Source organism: Anas platyrhynchos, chromosome 13 (assembly GCF_047663525.1).
Source record: "Anas platyrhynchos isolate ZD024472 breed Pekin duck chromosome 13, IASCAAS_PekinDuck_T2T, whole genome shotgun sequence".
Classification (NCBI taxonomy): domain Eukaryota; kingdom Metazoa; phylum Chordata; class Aves; order Anseriformes; family Anatidae; genus Anas; species Anas platyrhynchos.
The window spans coordinates 14424505-14444643 of record NC_092599.1 but is presented as its reverse complement, the minus strand read 5'-3'; the positions used below and the strand labels follow the sequence as shown (position 1 = coordinate 14444643).

The 20139-nt window shown below is 47.0% G+C and overlaps 1 protein-coding gene across 4 annotated transcripts in view; it reads right to left on the bottom strand.

Moving 5' to 3' along the window:
* The window catches only part of SFMBT1 (Scm like with four mbt domains 1), an 89656-nt gene extending 70852 nt beyond the window's left edge, over positions 1–18804 (bottom strand). The window contains exons 1-3 of one of the 4 annotated variants that reach the window (XM_072044507.1): positions 18666–18777; positions 18514–18549; positions 13655–13749 (exon numbers count right to left, since the gene is read on the bottom strand). The gene's annotated coding sequence lies outside the window, so the exon portion shown is untranslated. Of the gene's footprint in view, positions 1–5044; positions 5187–13654; positions 13750–18513 lie in introns of those variants that run through there. The other 3 variants (XM_072044509.1, XM_072044506.1, XM_027467304.3) reach the window with 3 other exon arrangements.
* Between the last annotated feature and the right edge of the window lie 1335 nt (positions 18805–20139).

The window sequence follows — 20139 nt, the reverse complement described above, 5'->3', positions numbered from 1 at the left end:
GAGTGTCCTCGAGTGTAACAGCAAATAAACCACTGTAAATGAAGTGCCACAGCAGTGTAAACATTGACCTTGAAAACCAGCAAGCTGCTCTTCACGCCGACTCTCGGGACAATAATCCCATTTACAGTGTCCACATAATCTCAAGAAATTGTTCTGATTAATTCCATAACTAGCAACTCACCTGACCCGTAAGCATCCGCAACTGGGTCCAGTTGCCGACTGTTAATGGGTGAAAAATGCCCAAGCAAACCATGCCGGGCTCCCACCCCCGTTAAGGGAGGGAAAACCTAGTAGTCAAGAGCTGTTTACCAGCAGTCATCTGTGCAGCAAGATGTTACTGCCATTTAAGACTGTTCTGGATTATAAAAAAAGAGAACCTGGAAGAGCAGAAATCCTAGTATCGGAAACAGGCGTCTCCAGAAGAGACAACAGTTTTACTGCAAACACAAAATCCTCTTATTTCAGGTTTTAATACTATTGTTTACCTGGTTTCCCCAGGAAACAAGGCTTGTCATTTGAAGTGCCCGCATGTACGGTTTTCTACCTACCCTCTCATGGCTCTTCATCAAAATCAGTAAACTAAATATGACAGAGGGGCAGGGGTCTCTGTGAGATTAAAGTCCTGCAAGTGTTGTACCAGAATGCTTATTTTCAGAAGAAAAAAAAACGCTATACATCACAGTCTCCAGTGAAAGAAAGATGCATACAGACACTGCTGAGAATCCCGACGAATTAAGAAAGGATAAAGAGGAGGAGGAAACAGAAGAAGAAAGAGTATTTGGGAGCAGAGCTTTGTTAGTCCCGTGGCTCACAGGCCATGTTTGTTTGCACAGTTCCAGCAAAATGCTCCTCACCGGTGTGCGGGGTGATAATGCAGCAGTGTCCCAGCACATGGAGCAGGGAGCTCCCCCAACTCTCACCGCTTTCCATCTTCAGCATGGTTTTAAAGCATTCACCCAGGACTCTCTAACTACGAAGCAGCTTAGTGCTAGTTAAAATACACTAACTGCCCAGAGAGGTGGAAAGTTATGTGGAGAGTCCCAGCTCATACACAGCCTATCTTGTTCCAGCCTCAACTGATGCCCGCCCTTCTCATAGGGAGCACTGAAAATACTCAGGCAACTGACTGCCCTAAGATTTGCCCTAGTAATAACGTGGGGTAGAATTCTTGTTGCAGTTCTTCAATTCTACAGGCAAGCTCTCTGTAAGTACACTTCGGAAATACAATCTCACCCTAAGGTATGAGGTTATTAAATATATATATAATAATAATAATAATAAAGACCTCTCCTGTCATCACCACCAAGCCATAATGGTTGTCTGCAAGTCCAAGAAAAAGGAGGAAAAATTAGAATGGATACAGCGGTACCATGAACCGTGTATGTGTCTTAATGGGCGTTGAGTCTTTTTTTTTTTTTCCCCCAAAAGTATTCTGTTCTCTAGGAAGCAGGACCATTTTAAAATCAAATGAGCAATAAGTAACATCTTAATGCTTCTTTCATAGGCTTTATCCATATAAAGAAAATTGAGCAGTGGAAAGAATTATTGATTAAAGTTCATCAAAACATATAATTACATGAAAAATGCCATTACACTAATGAGTTTTTTTAATGTAAAAAGGTATTAATATATAATTAGAATAAAATTTTACTTTCATTTTCAATTTTTGCTACATTTAGAGAATGCAAACTGCTACATTTCCCTTTCAGGATCTTGCATATTAACACAACATTCCCCTTCAGCACAATTTCAGCAAGCATTTGTATAAAAACAACAACAAAAAAATCAACTCTCCCCCCTCATCCCCCCTTACTCCATCTTCTGACTTTTCAAACGAGACAACAATCTTGGGATAGGAAAAAAAAAAAAAAAAAAAAAAAACTTTAGAGGGAAACAACACCCACCTCAAATCTAAACCTATGAACCCAAAACTGAACACCATGTCCCAAAGGCAGCAGGAAATGGGCACGAAGCCAACTCCACTACCAGCGGCAGCGCATCACCGCGCGAAGCTGCCAAGGCAGAGGCGACGCACTCTGCCTGCTGAACATCGAGCGGGGCGCCTCTGATGGACACCGCCAAAGAGAGGTGCTGTAGTTCCAGAGAGCATTTGTAACTCAACGTAGGCTACGTGGTTTTCAGTCGCTGATCAATCCACAAGAAGCAGGACTGGATATTTAAAAGGTCAAGAAACCAAATCCCGAGACTATTCTGTAATGCCAGGACTACCACGTTAACACAGGGACAAGGTGTGTAGTACAAAATCTGTGCTTTCAGGTATTGAAAGCTCTCTCCCCAGAACATCCCTCACTAAATACCTCCCAGGTTTCAATTTGTCCTGCACTTACAAGGCTATTTAGTGAATTTAGCAGGAGTCAGTTCGCTGTCAATGTGTTCATGTAATTAAGCTGCCAGGTGTCTGAAGTGCACCACTCGAACACAATTACTGAAGTCCGGCCAGCATGAAGTGACTGCGCTGATGTCTGCAGCACCATGCCATGGCCAGACCTTGCAAACGGAAGCATGGTAATGATCTTCGAGTGACTTGCTAAAATAAATAGAGTGCATTCAAAAAGTACACACGACAAAGGGTTAGCTCTGGAGCTGTCACAGGTCTGCCATGGAACAACGCCCACAGAAAAACCCTTACATAAGGTAGAACCTGGTACCGAAACATGCTATGGCAAAGATGTTTTTGCAGTATTCCTTCACATCTTCACCACAAGACAGTGGAAGAGGTTCAGAATTTAAGGATCCCAGCATGCAAACCGTGTGAGTCTTACACTTGACCCACCTTCCCTTCCTCTCCCCCGCAGCAATTGCTCAGGAGATTTCCCAGGTAAAAGAATCAGGTAAGTTAATTCCATACTAGCAAATTATTAGTGGAGGGGAAAAAAACTGCAAAGCAAAAGCCGTGCAGATCAATAATCGCTATGGTCTGCCACTGTGCCTCAGCTACCTATCTTGCGCTGCCGCCTCCCGTGGATAATGTGTGTGCCAGCTTTGACCCAAGGGGCTGCCCAATTCTGCCCAAAAAGCAAGCGCCCAGCCGAAAAGGGAGCCAGACGTGAGCCAAGCCGTTCTCCCAACTCTTCCATGTTCAGCCTTAAGTACGACTGACAAAAAGGGTAAAGTGAGGTCTCTTGGTTTTGTTCAGTTGTCTGGCTTGCCCAGCTACTGTTTTCCCATTACTAATGGTTGTGGGAAGAACCAGATTTCATTCTCTTCAGCCTTCAATCACAGCAACAATTTGCAAAGCAAAAGTAAAAGAGGAAATGGCTGAACTGAAGGCAGGAAGCCCACTAAGTCTTCTTCCTACAGATGATCCTTCAGATAGATAGATGCCTTCTTACTCTTTTTTTAATTGTAAAATCCATGCTTGCAATAACCACCACACAGGAAACCCACGTTTTTCCACAGTTAGCTGATATACTTTTGTCGTATCATTGATTTACTCGGCCCTGAGAGCTGGCTGTTTTGAAGCAGTAATCACAGATCTTATCCAGTGCAGGACTCTGTCCTGCTGGGTGCTGCAAGTTACAGCCCCCGCTGCAGCACCACCACGTTCATTCCCCACTGACAACTTTTTCCTCTTACAGATCAGATCTTTCTGATCAGTCCACATCTGCTGTGACCCCTGAGTTGCAAAATGCGGGTATTTCTGAAGTTACAAGAGAGGTGCTCAGTTTCTCCAGCATGACTTTTGCCCGGCGGACCTTCCCTTCCGCCCACCGGGAAGGTTTTCTCCGGTAACCTCCCGGGCTGCTGACAGCAGCCAGCTCATGAGCAGGAGGGAGCAGCGAGGAGCCAGCCAGGTAGGTGGGCAGGCAGGCAGGTAGGCCTTCTTGCTTCGAAACCTCTCCCGCCCCGATTCTACCGTGGGAGCAGGTAAAACCGTCAGGCGTAAAGGTTACCGTGCAAAGCCATTTTATAACGGCAACAAGTTTCTGCGAGGAGCTCTAATTGCTCTGCTAACGCACACGTGCGTGCCCGTGAACCAGGCGGCGCTGGCCTATTTCCGAACGAGCGAGAGGGCCTGGCGGAACCCTAACGGGGAGCGGAGTTGGGAATTCACCGCCCGCTGCCCGCGGCGTTTTTCTTCTCCTTTCATTCTTTCCACCGCGCCCGGGGGGGGGGGGGGGGAGAAGCCTCGGTGACAAGTTTGCAGGAGCCGCGGACGGAAACTTGCCGGGTGCCGCCGGGCGGGCATCCCGCCGCCGCCCAGCGCCGCTCCCGCCCCGGGAGCCCCCGGCCGGCCCCGGGACCTCGGCGGTCGCCCCGGCGGCGTCGCCGGCGGCCGCCCTCAGGTGCGGCGGCGGCGGGCAGCGGCTCCGCGGGAGACAAAGGCTGCGGGGCCGGCGGAGGAGCCGCCGGGCGCGGCGCGCACACAATGCCGGCCCCGCGGCAGCGCAGGCGCTGCGGGAGAGCCGCGGGTGCGGTGCGGGGGCGGCGCCCGCCCCCCCCTCCGCCCTGCCCGGCCCGGCCCGGCCCGAGCGAGCGCTGCGCGGCCGCCGGACGGGGCGCGGGGAGCGAGGAGCGGAGCCGCGGGCGGGACGCGCCGAGCGGGGCAGGGCAGGGCAGGGCAGGGCGCGGGGCGGTGCGGGCGGTGCGGGGTTTGAAGGTCCCCTCCCACCGCCATTTTGGGAGGGGGAGCTCGCCCCCCCCCAAGCCGGGGCCGCCAAGTTCCCGCGGGGCCGCCCGGGAGGGCAACTTCGGGCCGGGCGCGCCGCGGGCCCCCGCGGGAGCGCGCAGAGTTGCGCGCGGGCACTTGCGCGGCGGGGAGGCGGCCCCGCGCATCGCGCCCCGGCGCGCTCCCGCCTGCCTCTTCCCCCCTCTTCCCCTCCTCCTCCTCCTCCTCCTTCGCCGCCTTTTTTTTTTTTTTTCCTCTTTTTTTTTTTTTTTTTTTTTTTTCTCCCCCTCCGCATCCAAACTTCGGGAGCCCGGAAAAACCCCGGGGGCCCCGCGCCCCGCCGGCAAAACGCCGCCAGCAGCTGCGCCCGGGCCCGCTCCGCCCGAGGCCGCCCTCCGCCGCCCCCCGCCTCACCTGCGGGGAGTTTTTCCAGCCCCCGCCGCTCCCCGGGCTCGGGCTCCCGGCGCTCCGCTCACCGCCTCATTCCAATATGGCACGGCCGGCACGGCGCATGCGCCCGCCGCTGCTCCCCCCGTTCCCCCCCCACCCCCCCGCCGCCCCTCCGCCCTCCCCTCCCCTCCCGGCTTTTCGGGCGCTCCGGTCCCCGCCGGCCCCTCCCGCCCCCCCCCTCCTCCCTTCTCCCGTCCCGCCGAGCCCCGCTCCCCGCCCGGCCCCGCGGGGCTCCCCGCCGGCCCCGCCCCCGCCGCGCCGCCCCGGGCTCCTGCCCCCGGCCACCTGCTCCCGCCGCGCCGGGGCCGGGCGAGGGCTCCGCCGCCGGTAGCGGGCCCCGCTCGGGGCAGGGGCGCAGCCCGGCGGCGGGCAGGGGCGCTCCGGGGATGCGCGGCGCCGGTTCCAGCTCCGGCCCGCCCCCGGCCGGGGCCCCCCTGCGGGGCCGAGCGGGCCTCGGCTCTCGCTGCCGGCGGAGCCCCGCTGCCCCCGCCGCCCGGCCGGGCGAAGCGAAGCGAAAGAAAAAGGAAGCGCCCTGCGTGTGCGGCGCCGCTCCGCCGGCCGGGAGCCGCGCAGCGGGCTGGAGACGGCGGGGGAAGGAGCGGCGGGGCCGAGCCCGGCGGCGGCGGGAGCGGAGAGGAGCGGAGCGGCGAAAGGGACGCGCCGCCGGCTCGGGCTGGGGGCCGCCCGCTGCGGGTGCCTCGCGGTGCGGGTGCCGTGCCCCGCGCGGTGCCGGCCACCAGTTGCTGGCACCCCGGGCGGAGCGGAGCGGGGCGCGCAGGAGCTCGGCGCGGCCCCGCCGCCGCCGTCCGGCCCCAACGCGCCGCTCCCCGCCCGGCAGCGGAGCAGCGGAGCGCCGGAGCCCCGGCCCCGGGCCGTCCGCTAGAGGGGGGCCTCGCCGTGCCGCCGGAGGGAGCCCCGCTCCCGGCCCCGCCGAGCCGCGCCGGGCAGGTGTGGCCCGCGCCGCGCCCGGGGAGCGGGGACTGGGGTAGCGGGACGGGTGCGGGGAAGCGCCGCGAAGTTCCCGGCCCCCGGAGCGCTCCGGTGATCCCGGGGAGGAGGCTGCGGTGCGCGCCCCGGGGGAGGCGAGGGGCCGCCGAGAGGAGCGGGCAGCGTGGGCAGGGCACGGCCGCGGGGCTCAGCCGCTGCCCGCCGCCGCTCCGTGCCGCCTGCTGCAGCCGGCCCCGGGAGCGCTCACGACCTCCTCCGGCCGGCCAGCCCCGGGTTGGTGCAGCTCGGCGTCCTTCGGAAAAACCGGGAGGAGGTGGAAAGGCACGGCGGGAGCTGGGAGCAGCCTCCGGGGGTGCGCGGAGCCCCGACCCGCTCGCAGCCCGCGGCGCGCTCCGCGGGAGCCCCTGGGGCAGGGCCAGCGCTCGGCGCCCAGCGCCGTGTCCCTGCCCCCCCCCGGCTGCCTTCATCTGCAAGGCTTTGCTGGCAGCCGCTCTTGGGACGATCTAGGAACTTTCTAATTTCCACCCTGAATGTATTCGGTGCCGATTTATAGCCATTTGATCTTTACCGGTATTACCCTTCACATTACATGATAATTCCGTGCCTCTGATATTTACCTAAAATGTCCCTATAAATAGCAATTAGATCATCATCCCTCAACCTTTCGGCTGTGTTTTTAATCTTCTCTCTAAATACGTTTTCCATTCTTCCAGTGTCCTCTATACCTTCTGCCCTGCGTGCACTGCTCTAAACAAGGTCTTAACAACTGCCTCGCACAGCGATATTAATACCTCGCCGTCTACTGAAAACACCTCACTCGATGCATCCCGGAATACATTAGCATTTTTAAGACCGCATTACAGTGGCATCTTAGTTATCCTACAACCAATAACATACCCGCACTCCTCTCCTCGTAATCTCACAGTTGATGAACCTCCAAGCTTACTCGCAGTTATTCTAATTAATCTTTAAGTGCATGACTTCTTGCTATTATATTCCATCCCATTTCTGGTTCTCCAGGCAATAGATCATCTTCAGCAATTGTGCTAGCACTGTTTAAGATGATGCCATGCCTTAAAAACTGGCATCCTTAAAAACTGTTTTAAGCTTGTTTAGCATCAGCCTCCTTAGAAGTCTCCCCTCTTCCCCTGCAGCTCGCTCACTCTCTGTGCAACCCATCCACATGTTTTGCCATGTCAGAAATGCAGAAAAAGTGCCCCCAGCAGCCTGGTCCAAGCCTGCAGCAGACTCCCCAGCACACGTTACCTACGTTCCTGAGTATGCCCCACTCTTGAACCTCTTTGGCAACAGGCGGATCTCCAAGAACCACCACGGTTCGGCTGTTTTCCCACAGCCTTTTCCTTTGCTTGGCATTTGCTTTGGTTTTGCTGGGATACACCATTTCTACAACAAAGGTAAACCTGAACACTTCGTGCACTTCACACATCTTCAAGGATCATCAGCTTCCTAATCGCTAAAAACTTATTTTTCTTGTTTATATTAAGTGGTTAAAGAGGGATTCTAAATTTTCTCTAAACCTGAGCCAGTAAAGTCACACATCTTGTTAGCAGCGCACTGCCTTTTCCTACTGTTGTTTCCTAACATTAAAGGAAACCCTTTTTGACATAAAGTTTTCAATCCGCGTGAGCAGCATTAGACTATCAGTATCAGGAGTGTCAGCCAGCTGCTGCCTAAGCAGGGGTTTCTGTTTCTGCTCCGTTCAGAGAAACATTCAGCTGGGTTTTGTTTTGATACATGAATTAGGACCACACTCCTAGAGACTGCAAGGGCCAAGAAGACCCTCTGACTACAATGAGCTTCTGAGTGTGCAGACAGCAGGCTCAAGCCGTACCTCCCTGCGCTAAGAATAGGACCACTGGGTTTTTGCAGTCCTGTGTCTACTCAAATGTATCTCAAATGTAGCTGAGCATTCCCACCCACTGAATGGGAACAATTCAGTTACAGGAACATCGCGAGTGTCTGTGAGAGCGAAACCCAGAAACGACTGTTTGCTATGTAAATTCATATTAGCTACAAGTCGGTTACAACTCTTTGTCTCTACCTGTAATTTAATGGAAGATTTGCTCGGGTAAAGATTGTGAGACAGAGCCTACGTGAGTACGCACGTGAGTGCCATATGCTGGTCTTAGTGGAATTACTATTTGTATCTTAAAGGGGAAGGCAAAAGTGCTTCTGAAATCCCGGGTTCCCTCATGATCCTTGCCTGCATCGCCAGCCCTTAATGGGGTAAAAGTAAGTGTTTGGGAAGGAAACCAAATGCAGGGGCATAACAAGAGCCGCAGGGCAAATCAGCACAGCCCAGGATACCCTAAGGGGAGCTGAGACAAAGCCCTGTTACCTGAACCTTCTACTCCACACAGAGCTCGACACAATTGTTTGCGTTCATTATGTTTTCCCTAAGTGTAGGGACTTTTTCTGCAAATGCTGCTGAAGGTGTTTAGCTGTTAACTTAGAACTGCATGTCTTATTCCAAAATATACAGAACTTTACTGCCGTGCTAGAGAACAAAAATTGCCAAAGACTTTTTAATATTCATTGCTCTCCACTGTTCCCGTGGGCATCAACATACAGAGAGTACTTCTGGGGTAATAACCAGAGACATACGTTTCTGGAACTGAAGTATTTGCAGTTGCTATTTCTGTGGTCAATGAACCAGACGAATTCTAACCCAGAAGATAACCTTCTGTGGGTCACTGAGTGACATCCCTGGACTTCTGCTTTGCTCTTCCTGTTTTCAGACTTTATAGAGTCTGAAAATTATGTCGGTGTTAAAATTGGTGAGAGGCTCAGCTGACAGCCCTGTGACAGACAATCTGTTCATCCCCAGAGGAACCATAGCACAGACGCAAGGGAAAAGCCACAGGGACTCCTCCGTTTGCTGTTGCAGAAGCATGCCGATGGCGCACAGGGCTAAGTGCAACTCAGACTGTCCTCCTCCTTCAGTGACCTGGCAAAAGATGCTCCCCCAGTCAGCAGCAGGTACCAGATGCTCACAGCTTATGCTGTGGACACTGGGGATGTTAATGGTTATTGAGGCAGCATTTTCCTTTGCTTCAGATCTTCAAGACAGCTCTCTTTTAAAGGCATTTCATTGGCATGTAGATATGCCTGATCAGGTTCAATTGTAGGAAGGAAGAAGAAGCTGAGATCCAAGGCCTTTGGTCTGTTCCTTTGCTTCCCCATCTAACTGCTTTCTGGTGTAACAAACTCCAGACTCAGGACAACAAGGTTTCAGGGCACATGCAGCTCCCTTATCAGTCATTTTATATCAGAAGTAAAAAAGGCCACACGGTCCTTGGTCAGATGCCCAGCTGGCAGCAGCAGAAAGCATCTGTAACCTGGTCCCTGCAGCACGGAACCCCACCTTCTACCTTCTCTCCAGTTCAGCTTCAAGGCATGCCCTTGTATGCTTGGCTGCTTTTTCCATCTATGTTTTTGCTTCCTTCTCATTTCATCTGACCTCTACACTCCCAATTTTAATTACTTCATATTAATATCCATTCCACCTCACTTGGGTTGTGCTTTTTTTTTGTTTAATACTACAGATCCATTTTCAATATGTTAAGGAAAACAAGTTCCTGAAAGAAACCTGGCTGTTACCTGCCATGATGCTGTTCATTTTTCACATAAATAATTTTCCCTCCCCCTTTGTTTAGTCTATTTAGACTAGCTTGAATAATGGTAGAAAGCTTAACCCTTTACCCATAACAGAAATAAGTCACTTAGGAAGTGATACAAGCCTAAAGCTGAGCCTAAGAGAGTCCAGCGTGTCAGAACTGGAATCCTGCTCCTTTTTGAAGCCCCCCGGCACATGGCTGGAGATAAAAGCACATAAGCTTTCACGTAGCGTAACAGCTATTCTGCAAAGTGGAATGCAAAAATATTCTTTCCGTCCAGTCTACCAGCAGAAGCTATCTTTGGAAGGTTTATTACAATGCCAAAATGTTGCCCCTATTACAAGATCCTACCCATAGAAAAGCAGTGCCATGCCATCTTGCACCTTCCCCATGGTAAGTGCTCCTCATGCTTCCTCTGTTGGGTATGAGGATAGTTGCCACTTTTTCACATTTTTTCCATAATTGAAGACTTTTTAGGTGTGGGATATGCTGTACAGGTCACAAAGGAGAAGGAAAAAGATCTTGGGCTAAAGCCTGGGAGCTTTAGGGAGAAGAAATTTTAGGTAACCTTGCAGATTTCCCCAAGTTACTTGCAGACAGATGTGGCTGATAACCTTTCCTCAGGAAATTATTTCTAACTCCGCAGGTCTGTGATACCTGATAAAATACACGAAGCTACAGCCAGCCCTGTTCTCCCACTCTAGTTCCTTGCAGTCCCTTCTTGTTAATCTCCAGAACGCTAACATGGCCTCCTCTCGTCTGCTGCCTCCAGAAGCTCTCTGAGAGGGCACAAGTGAAACGCATCATCAGGTAAAAAAAAAAAACAACAAAAAAAAACAACAAAAAAAAATCCACAAAGCATTCCCAAAGAGATCCTAACAAGCACCTAAAGAAAAGTCATCTCCTGCTCCGCATGTAACTCCAGACCGGGAGCACTTCCCCTGGCACTGAGGGGAATCCTGCTGCTGTAGGTTGTTCCAGTCCCCAAGCCCTTGCAATGCTTACTGCACATTGCCAGTGCAGGACTGCTGCGCAGCTCCTGTGCAGGAGGAACCTCTTCCAGTCACTTGCTTCATACATTGGCTGCGTGCCGACAAGCAGTCAGATTTGTTTCTGGTCAAAGGCAAAATATTCTTCTGCAATTTCAGCTGACGCTTTTGAAGTTGTACAAGTAAGGAGCTGGATGCATCACCCAAGTGCTGCACATGGACTGCTGCGCCAGTGCTGTTGCTGTATTAAGCTCTATGACAGTGCTGCCAATTATCTAATAGAAGTGTGAATTCCTACAAAACACTGAGCGACTGCAGTAGGAGATGCAAAGATGTTCTTGGACACAACAGCACAAACCATGTATGTGCAGATTAGGGTTGGCGGCAGTGCCATAAATTAAGCTAGTGTGAAGCATTAAAAACTGATGAAGAATAGCCACTGGCATCAGGCAGCTTCGTTTGACCACTCCATCAGTCATTCATAAGACACGGTTAAGGCTGCACTGCTCTCGCACTAGAAGAAATGTACTCACATGAAACTAAAGTTCACAAGTGCTTAGGAAAATATTAGCTTTTTGCTGGAAGAATATTAAGTTGTGGAAAAGATTTGTTTCATTTTATCTGTGAAAGGGTAAAATGGTTTAAATAACCAGGTCAGGCTTCCTGGAGTGGCTGGATAGATTTAGATTCTAATATTACAATCAGATTGCATTTCTCTTAAAGTCCTTGAGTTTGCTTTCTTATTTTTAATTACAAATTGATTATGCAGGGTGAGATTTCACCGTGTAGCATTCACTTTGGACTTCTACAAGGTTTATGACTCCTCCTGTTTCTGTGAGGTGTTCAGTTATCATGTGATATTAGCACAAATGGAAGGATTGCATTCTCTGTCAGTGTTTACATTTCTTTTTTAACAGCACCAAGAGGATGAGAACATTCCAGAGGAGAAGGAGGAATTTCCTAACTCCTGGTACAATTTTTGTAGTCGTTACCTGGCAGGCAGCATGCATCAATATTCAGATGCCATGTGCTTCTTTGTGTGCCTCACGTTTCTGCAGTGTGGGCCATCTCTGTATATACACCACCACAGCGGAAACAACACTGACTTCAAAGCAAGTAAAATCCAGGCCCTATAAGCTCAGACTAAAAAATGATATAGAAGAAAAGCAAGTATAGTCACAGAATAGAGAAAAGTGGAGTATATAAGTACTCAACACACAAGACACTGTAACAACTGGAATATGCACCTCTGTAGAAAAGCAGAGTCCTTCCATGTGACACTAACTTTGCTGGTTTATGGTTCTCTTAACATTTTTGAGCACTTTCCAGCTTCAATTACAAGTCAACTCATCTGCAAGATAGTTACCATTGACACCAAATACTGAAGATCCCTTTCCTTCAGTTGGTGCATACAATTGCTAAGATCAACTACAGGATACTGACTGCATTGTCGGTATTTTGCTGAATTTGAATATATAATCTTGCCAATGGTAATTAGCATTTGCAAGGAGACAGCGGAAACGTGTTTTTTTAAGAGATGTGAATGGAAAAAAGGGGCAGGCAACGTGCTTTTTATAAGTACAGTTTAGATACCACAACAAGATTATGCAAAAGCAATACTGTCATTTACCTAAGAACAAATACCCAGTTTATTTGTTTCAATACAAGGGCAAATCGATTTTTCCCTCAAATTAGACGTTTCTGTAGTTTTAGAAAATCCTGATCAGTCCTGCCCGAGCACAGAAGACCAGATTAAGAAGACAGATTATAAACAGCAGTAAAGCAGCACATCTAGTCTCATTATACAAGCCAAATGAAACAGAGAAATTAAACCAAGAGCGGGAAAACAACTAAGACTTAAAACTGTGCTGGGAATACTCCAAAGACTCATTACCAGATGAAAAAGTATGATTATCTTATTAGGCGTACTACCACCCATACAGAAGCTCTGATCAAAACAATAATTAAACCACCAATAACAATCTCTCTGCATCATTAAATACTTTTGTACAAATAAATTAACTCTGCCAGCCAGAAACATCAAATGGAGATAATTTACCTCAACCAACTAATAAGTCCAAATACTCAGAAAGCCTCTCACATTCTTACCTGGGAATCCACTATCATCCTTCTTCTTCAAAAAAAAAAAAAAAAAAAGCTTTTAAATAAATGATCATGACAGCATCCCTATAAATTTCTGTATTTACACCGCCACTGATAAATCAATGAACCATGTGGCTTGAGATAACAACCTGTCCCTTTGCCAGTGGTGAAAACTGATTCTCTTCCAACTAGCACACGCAGCTGAGCAGGAATATTTATTTCTGAGCAAAGTAAATGGTCACTCAAGTGCAATTGTTGATATGCAGAATCTGGCAACAAATCAATATTGACTTTAAATAACCAATTTATGCCATTACTTTTTAATACCTATGAATCTTGTTAAAATCCCATAGCATGCCGACATTGAAGCAGCAAAGGCTGCTTAATTTCTTTTGGTTTGTGGGTTTATCGAATTTGAGGTTTTAAGAATCCTGTTATTGGTGAGTGTCAGTTTCTAGCTTTTCTCTTTTATTGTCTTCCTTTGAAATATCTCCCGAGCTCTTATATCTTCACTTCAATTTGATTTTTTGTCCTGAGACTGAGAAAGGTGCAGGTCCAAAGTTGGTATTTGTGTGTTTACTGCCTTGACTCTCCACAGGCAACCAGTACCAGTATAATTTAGGGTTTCAGGGGCATAGATTAAAGCAGATACATGGAGGCTTTATTTATGTTCCTTCAAGCAACCTAAACAAGTATATTAGATAATTTGCCAGACCATGCCAAACTGCATTCTTGAGCTACATGAACAGCAGTGCTTACGTGTATATCATCTTGCAGCCTCATTAGCAAAAAATCTAAGATCTAAGCAAAATGACTCTGAGGTCAGAGTCAAAATTTAGGCACAGAAATAAAAAGCAGAAACCAGAGGTTGAAATTCCTACCACGAATAAACTAACCTCTTCAGATGCACCTCTGAGAATGGGTCAGGGCTGAGATACAACAGCAGAGCAGCACTTGTAGGGAACTTCACCAGCTGCAGCACATGCTGTACCTGGTTAGGGGAAAACAGAGTAATACAGTTGCAGGTGCGTGTTACTCTGGATGCTTTTATTAGCAGAAAGCCCAAAAGAGTCTAAAATTACTGTCTTGAAGTGGATGAGAACTGAGAAACCTTATGTTAGCACAAGGGCTTCATACGCACTTGTATGAAGACAAGTTTAGCCTGTTTATTGAAGTGAGGAGACAGCAAAACCCATTGGAAGTACTGTGGAGAGAGAGAACTTGGTTTCCTAGTGGGCTAGACTCTACACCTTCTTTGACTAGCTACTGTTTTAGCCATGGCTTGCAAATATATTAAGCAACTGAACAGGTTTATATGTTTATTTTCTCTCTTAATTTAACTGGAAATTGTACAACAAATATAATTGTGCTGCCATAGGGAATAAACCTAAGACCTACAGGGAGCATCCCACAGTAGATGCAGTGATCAGCACAGCCTTATATCTGTGTTCTTTAAGAAATGCACCTAATTTCTGGAGTGTTTGTCAGATGTGTAGTACAGTGAGAATCAGATCTCATGCTTCTGGTGTAACACAACTAGTGCTACAGAGTCAGAAAGCAGGCCCTTCCCTTCAAGTGTCATTGAACGATTTGGGGGCTTATTTTGTCATCTTGCATGCCATCCATTAGGAACCATCTCTGGAGAGGATAGTGAACCAGGGCCAGCCTGATTCATTCTAACAAACCCAATATTCCTAAATCATGCTCTTTAGTTTCCCAAATTAACTTACCTCGTGGTTTCCTCTTTGTTCCTAGAAAGATATATTGTTTGTATTCAACCTGAAAATCTGCTGGCATTAGATATATTAGGATACCCACAGGTGGTTCTTTTGTCATCCTATCACTGCAGTGGGAAGTTAGCAAAATAAATCAATAAAAACAATGTCTTGGTTGATGCTTGGGGAAAACAATCTGTGGTTGAATATATAGCTCAGCAAAAGGCTGCCCCGTGAGCAGACAGCACTGGGTACTATGGCTTCCACTCACTGGAGATCTCAAATAAGGATTCTGGTTTTTATTCAGCTTTTTCCCACCACTCAGGTTTCTATCTTATTTTGCATCATTTTAAAAATATCAACAAAAACAAAAACCAACCAAACAAAAGAGCAACAACAACAACAAAAAAACCCAAACACAGTTTCTTATCCTTTTTCAGATATGCACTCGACTGAGGGTTGTTTTTCCACAAGGTCATGTTTTTGTTCTCTGATTTGCACACAACATTTGCAGCAAGAGCCTAATATAAAGCTGGTTTTCAGTCAGCACTATCTGATGCGCTGTTTTCAAAGACTACATGCAAATAGTCAGTGCTGCCTTCTGCACTACCTCCATTTTATTTTCTATTGAGACTGAACGTGAAGAGCAGCAGTCTGTTTAGATGATCATGGTTGTTGCAACAGAAAACCAAAGCTATTTCCAAAAGTGGAATTTATTAGAATCAGTGTATTTTCTTCTGCTTACAATACAAAAAAGTCTGAGCATGTTGCATCCCTAGCTATTCTCCCAGGTCTGGGAAGACATGAGAAGCAGAGTGAGTATGGAGAAGAAAAACTGTTGACCAGTAAATCCATTTAGAGTGAAGACTGCTGGAGCGAAGTGAAATGTAATAGAAACAAGTGAAAATTTACCCTATAGCTGCATTTCTCAAGTTATTTTTCCCTAGGAATATGGTGGGATTACCAGGCTGAGGCAGAGGCAGCCAGCTCCTGCTGAGCGCAGCCGCTCTCAAACCACACTTGAATCTGGTACCCTGAGAAACACACAGCTCCAGGACACTCAGGGGAAATTGTTGCTGCCCCTGCATGCATGAAAAGTGCTGCACAAGGTGCCCTGCGTAGACATACATCTACACCGCATAGACACATGTCTACATCTTTATCTTTGCACTCCAGACTTAGTGCCAGAGGAATGATACTCAGCTGACCCAAGAAGGCACGAAGCAGTGTCTGTCAGAACCTAACTCTTTCCGTACCCTCAGAAGAAGGGTATTCTGTCCTACTTTCATTAAGTCAACATTGATTTCATAAGTGAAGCCATTGATAAATGAAAACTGATAAAATATAATTGAAGCCATTTAATAACTGAAGCCACTGAAGGACATCTACTGGAAAGGACAGCCTTGGTTTCCTGTTCAGGGAAGGAAGACTGGCACTCTGTGTGCTGAAGATTTAGTTGATAAACTCATGTTTATCTTTAATGTAGCATACAAGTGCATATCCAAAAAGTGAAATACATAAACAATAAACAAAGGCTGTTTCCTGTGGGCTGCAATACCTACTCTATGGAGTGTTTTTCATCTTGTCAGTCAGATATAGGAGCTATTCCATAGCGGTAGTTGTAATATAGCACAGGGCTTCCTGCTTTTCCAGGGTTCTCAGGTTTAAATTCCCCTCAATGCAGGTTCCCCCTGTTTTTCTGTTACAAAAGTGAAGTTGTGTGCCTCACTGTCAGGGAGAGCATTTGTTAATTGTTTAAAATAAAACAAAACAAAACAAAACAAAAGCAACAGAGTGAATAAACATTTAGCTAAATAGCTAAAACATGCATAAGGTGCCCTACACAGTTTTCAGTGCTATCAGCTGCAGCACAAGATGCTCGTGTAGCAAGAACAGTCATGCCAGATGTTAGGCATGAACCCACTTGTTTCTACTGTACATCCACTGTGCTTGTGTTGTTTTAGATCTGTGATGATTGCATAGAGACCCTGCTGAGGCACTACAAACCCCTCTATGCCCTAGCCTCATCAGAGACCACTCCTGGACCAGAGCCTTGTGCTTTGTTTGCATTCAACGCAAACAGTTGGAAAGCCTTATGGGGGGACTAGGAGGCAAGACTTACTTGGTCACATTATTTTTGAGAAAGAGTCAATGCAATCAGCATTGTAAAACTAGGAAAAGACACACACACATTTAAAACAGTCACACTTTGCTGCAGCAAGAAAAAGTGTGAAGGGTTTATTACAAAATAGCTGATTTAACAGATTCCGTTGCTGTTTTATGTCCGTTGTATGGTCTGATTCGATTTTATTTTGGTTCAAAAACCAGACAGCAGAGGGTGCCAAACCCCCAAGAGGGAGAGCACCCAGACCCACCGAGCTCTCATGCATCACCTCAATTCCCCCGTGTTGATAGCTGTACTCCAGCACGAGTGGTCAGGCCACATCGAGACACTTCAGAGCTGCATGTTCCATCTGCGCTGATAGCTGTACTGGAGTGTATTATCTCATTTGGTTGTGTCAGCACTTCCATTACAGTTTATAACCTCTTACTTCGTGGATCAATCTAGGCTATTGCAAGCCAAGTTATTTTCTCTCTGATGTGCAATTGGCACTCAATGTTATCTCAGGAATCTGAAGCCATGTTTTGTTATCAGGATGTTCCAGAGACGACTCACTAAATTAAAAGCAAGCTCTTGATCATACAGAGCTGGGCATAAACCCTCCCCCACCTTTAGCATGTGGTACAAATATGACAGAGCCATTGATGAACTAAATCTGTGTAACTTACATTCTTTGTATGTACAACATTGTTATGTATGTTGCTTGTACTTGGGACAAAGAAACATGAGATTAAAACATCAAAAGCTCTGAAATCCCATTCTCATCCTACAGCAAATTATGAAATGAAGCAGTATTATATTGTCAGACATTTCTTCCTGTTCTAATAAAAAGATACACATTCTACATTTTCTGCAAACACTACTTATGTGAATGAAATGGAAATGCTTCCTTGAGTAGTAACTAGTTACAATAAATTCTAAAAAAAAAAAAAACCACAAATTATTCTGATTGTATTTAGGAGCCAAATCCTGAAGCCTTTGCTGTATTCAGATTCTTGGTCGAGTCAAAATTACTGCACTTGGCCCAAAGAGCATTTCTCTCCTGTTTCTTGACAATTCCTGTCCTGGATATGAGCACAGTCAGATGGCTGATTTTACTGTTCACATACCTGATATACATAATCCCTGGCCTATTATTTCTACACAGGAATGGGATCCATCATTCCTAATTGAAAATTTTGCAGATAGCAATTGATAATTTGTAAACAGTTACTCACTTTGAATGAGTTATATAGGCTCTGTTTACTTAATCTAGCTACTTGTCAGCTTTATCAGTCACTTATCAACAGAAGCAGAAAGCTGGCCACATATTACCCATTCATCATCCTTTTCTGTCTCTGGAACATGCACAACATATATCGGTATATGCCACAGAACTGGGAATATAGTTCATAATATAACAAAGTTGCCAGCAGAATTAGGTATAATAGTTACTTTCTCAATGCTAAAAACATATAGGGTGATTTGTAACAGTGGCATCATTTTAACGCCATCTCAACCATAAGGTCTGAAGAATTATTGCAAATATGATGTCGGTATTAGCTTACACAGGAGGTGTAGTGGTAGATGTCAGGTTGGACTGGGAATGAGACCCCTGTGCAGTCATCTGAGGAGAACGTTTCTCAGGGCAGGAGATGCTGCAGGAGAGGCCCTGCAGTCCCTCAGACTACAGAGAGGTACCATTTTTAATAGCTTCATGTAGTATCACATGGTACCAAACTCAATTTGTGTAGAAATAAATCATTCCTAAGGCACAACGTCACAGAAATTATCTGTAATTGTTCACTGCACAGGTAGTGTGCGACCCTCAGTCTGCAGCCAGCAGTATTCAGGATTGTACACCCCTTAAGGGAGGAGAAAACTGGTAATTTCATCTCTCTATTACAGTAATAAAATCCAAAAGACAATATGGTCTCACCTTTCCACGCCTCACTAAACCCGTTGGTGCTCCAAGCTGAAGGGAAATGTTTTGACTGAAACGTGAAGTTTACCCCAGCCGCAGGGCCTCAGCTGGGGTTTCTCCCAGCAGACGTCTGCCCCAGGTGCCCAGCTGCCTCTCAAGGGACTCACCACCACCCCGTGTCTCTGTCGAGCTGGGGACAGCAGCCAGAGCCAGGTAAGCAGCCTCGACGGAGGACCCAGTCTGAGCCACCCAGCTCTGGGCTGGGCTCAAAAGAATGTTCCAGAAGGTGTGGGGCGCTACCACAGCACTCAACATGGCTGCCCCAACATGGCCGCCTCACAGCTCCTGTCACCTCACACACATTTTTCCTGATACTTGCTTTACTGCATGTACAGGCACCCCGTACCCCCTCGTCTGTGCCTCATACTTAACCCTATATATTTATTTTTCCCTCACATATGTTCCCCCTTGTCCCAGCCCAGCTGGGCTTCATCCAGCTCAGAAAGTGAGCACGGGCACTTCAGTCACGGTTTTAAACAAAACAAAATTAATGCATGCCCGCACAAAACAGACATGTTGGAAAGGCAAGGGTAGACAAATCACCAACTCTGCCCTTGTCCAGCAATAAATAGTTCACTGCTAAGAAAAGGACACACACACTCTGCCTTACTCAAATGAAGGCAATGGGGCTCAGTACAAAAACTTGAGTAAAAACACCACGAAAGAAGTATGGATACCCTATAACTTTTTAACCAAAACTGATGGGAAGATGAAGACTTTGAATGCCTTTAAAAATACAGCCCTTTCTATTATCTGTTTGCAGAGAAAGTGGAAAGCTGATGTAAAGATTTGGTATATACTGTGGCATGTACAGATTTTTGATTGAAAAAAAAAAAATACTCAAATGCATAAAAAGTTATTATTTTTGAGTTCCCACAAATCTTTCATTAACTACAAATTAAATATTTGCTCCCATTTCCCCCAACCCTCCAAGATGTCTCTGTTGCCACCTTCATCTCAGAGAGGATAGTTTTGTGGATTACTGTCATGATCAGCAAATTTCTTCTCAAGGGGAAACTTGTCCTGTTTTTAAATTCAATAATTTAATTGAGAACTAGAAAAATAAAAACTTACAAATAAGAAAATGGTATCTTCAAATTTAGGTAAATTGCTCGAAAAAGAGCTAGTGGTAGAACAGAAGTTGACAATCTGTGTTTCATCCATAGCCCAACAGTGAATTGGGAAAGGGGGGAATTGCAAATCTTGCTTGGTTATTTGCCTCCTGTGAACACTATTTTGGGTAACCAGAACCTCCTAAAACTGATACCCTTCAGGACATCATCAAAAGGAATTTGGGATGATGTTAAAAATCACTGTTAATGTCACTGATCCTTAGCTCAGCTCTCATCTCTGTCACCAGTAAATTCTGCAGTGTAGATGAGCCCTTTGGAGAGCTTAATATGTTAAGAGAATCCATTACTTTTTGCTGATTTATTTTATAATGGCTCATTTACATGCACTAGGAAAGTGTATTTTTATACTAGTAGAAAGGCACAGATTGCCTCTTTACATTCATACAGGTTTTCAATTTTAGACAAGATCTTTAAAAAATTGACAGTATTATGAAGTTCCAAGAAGCTT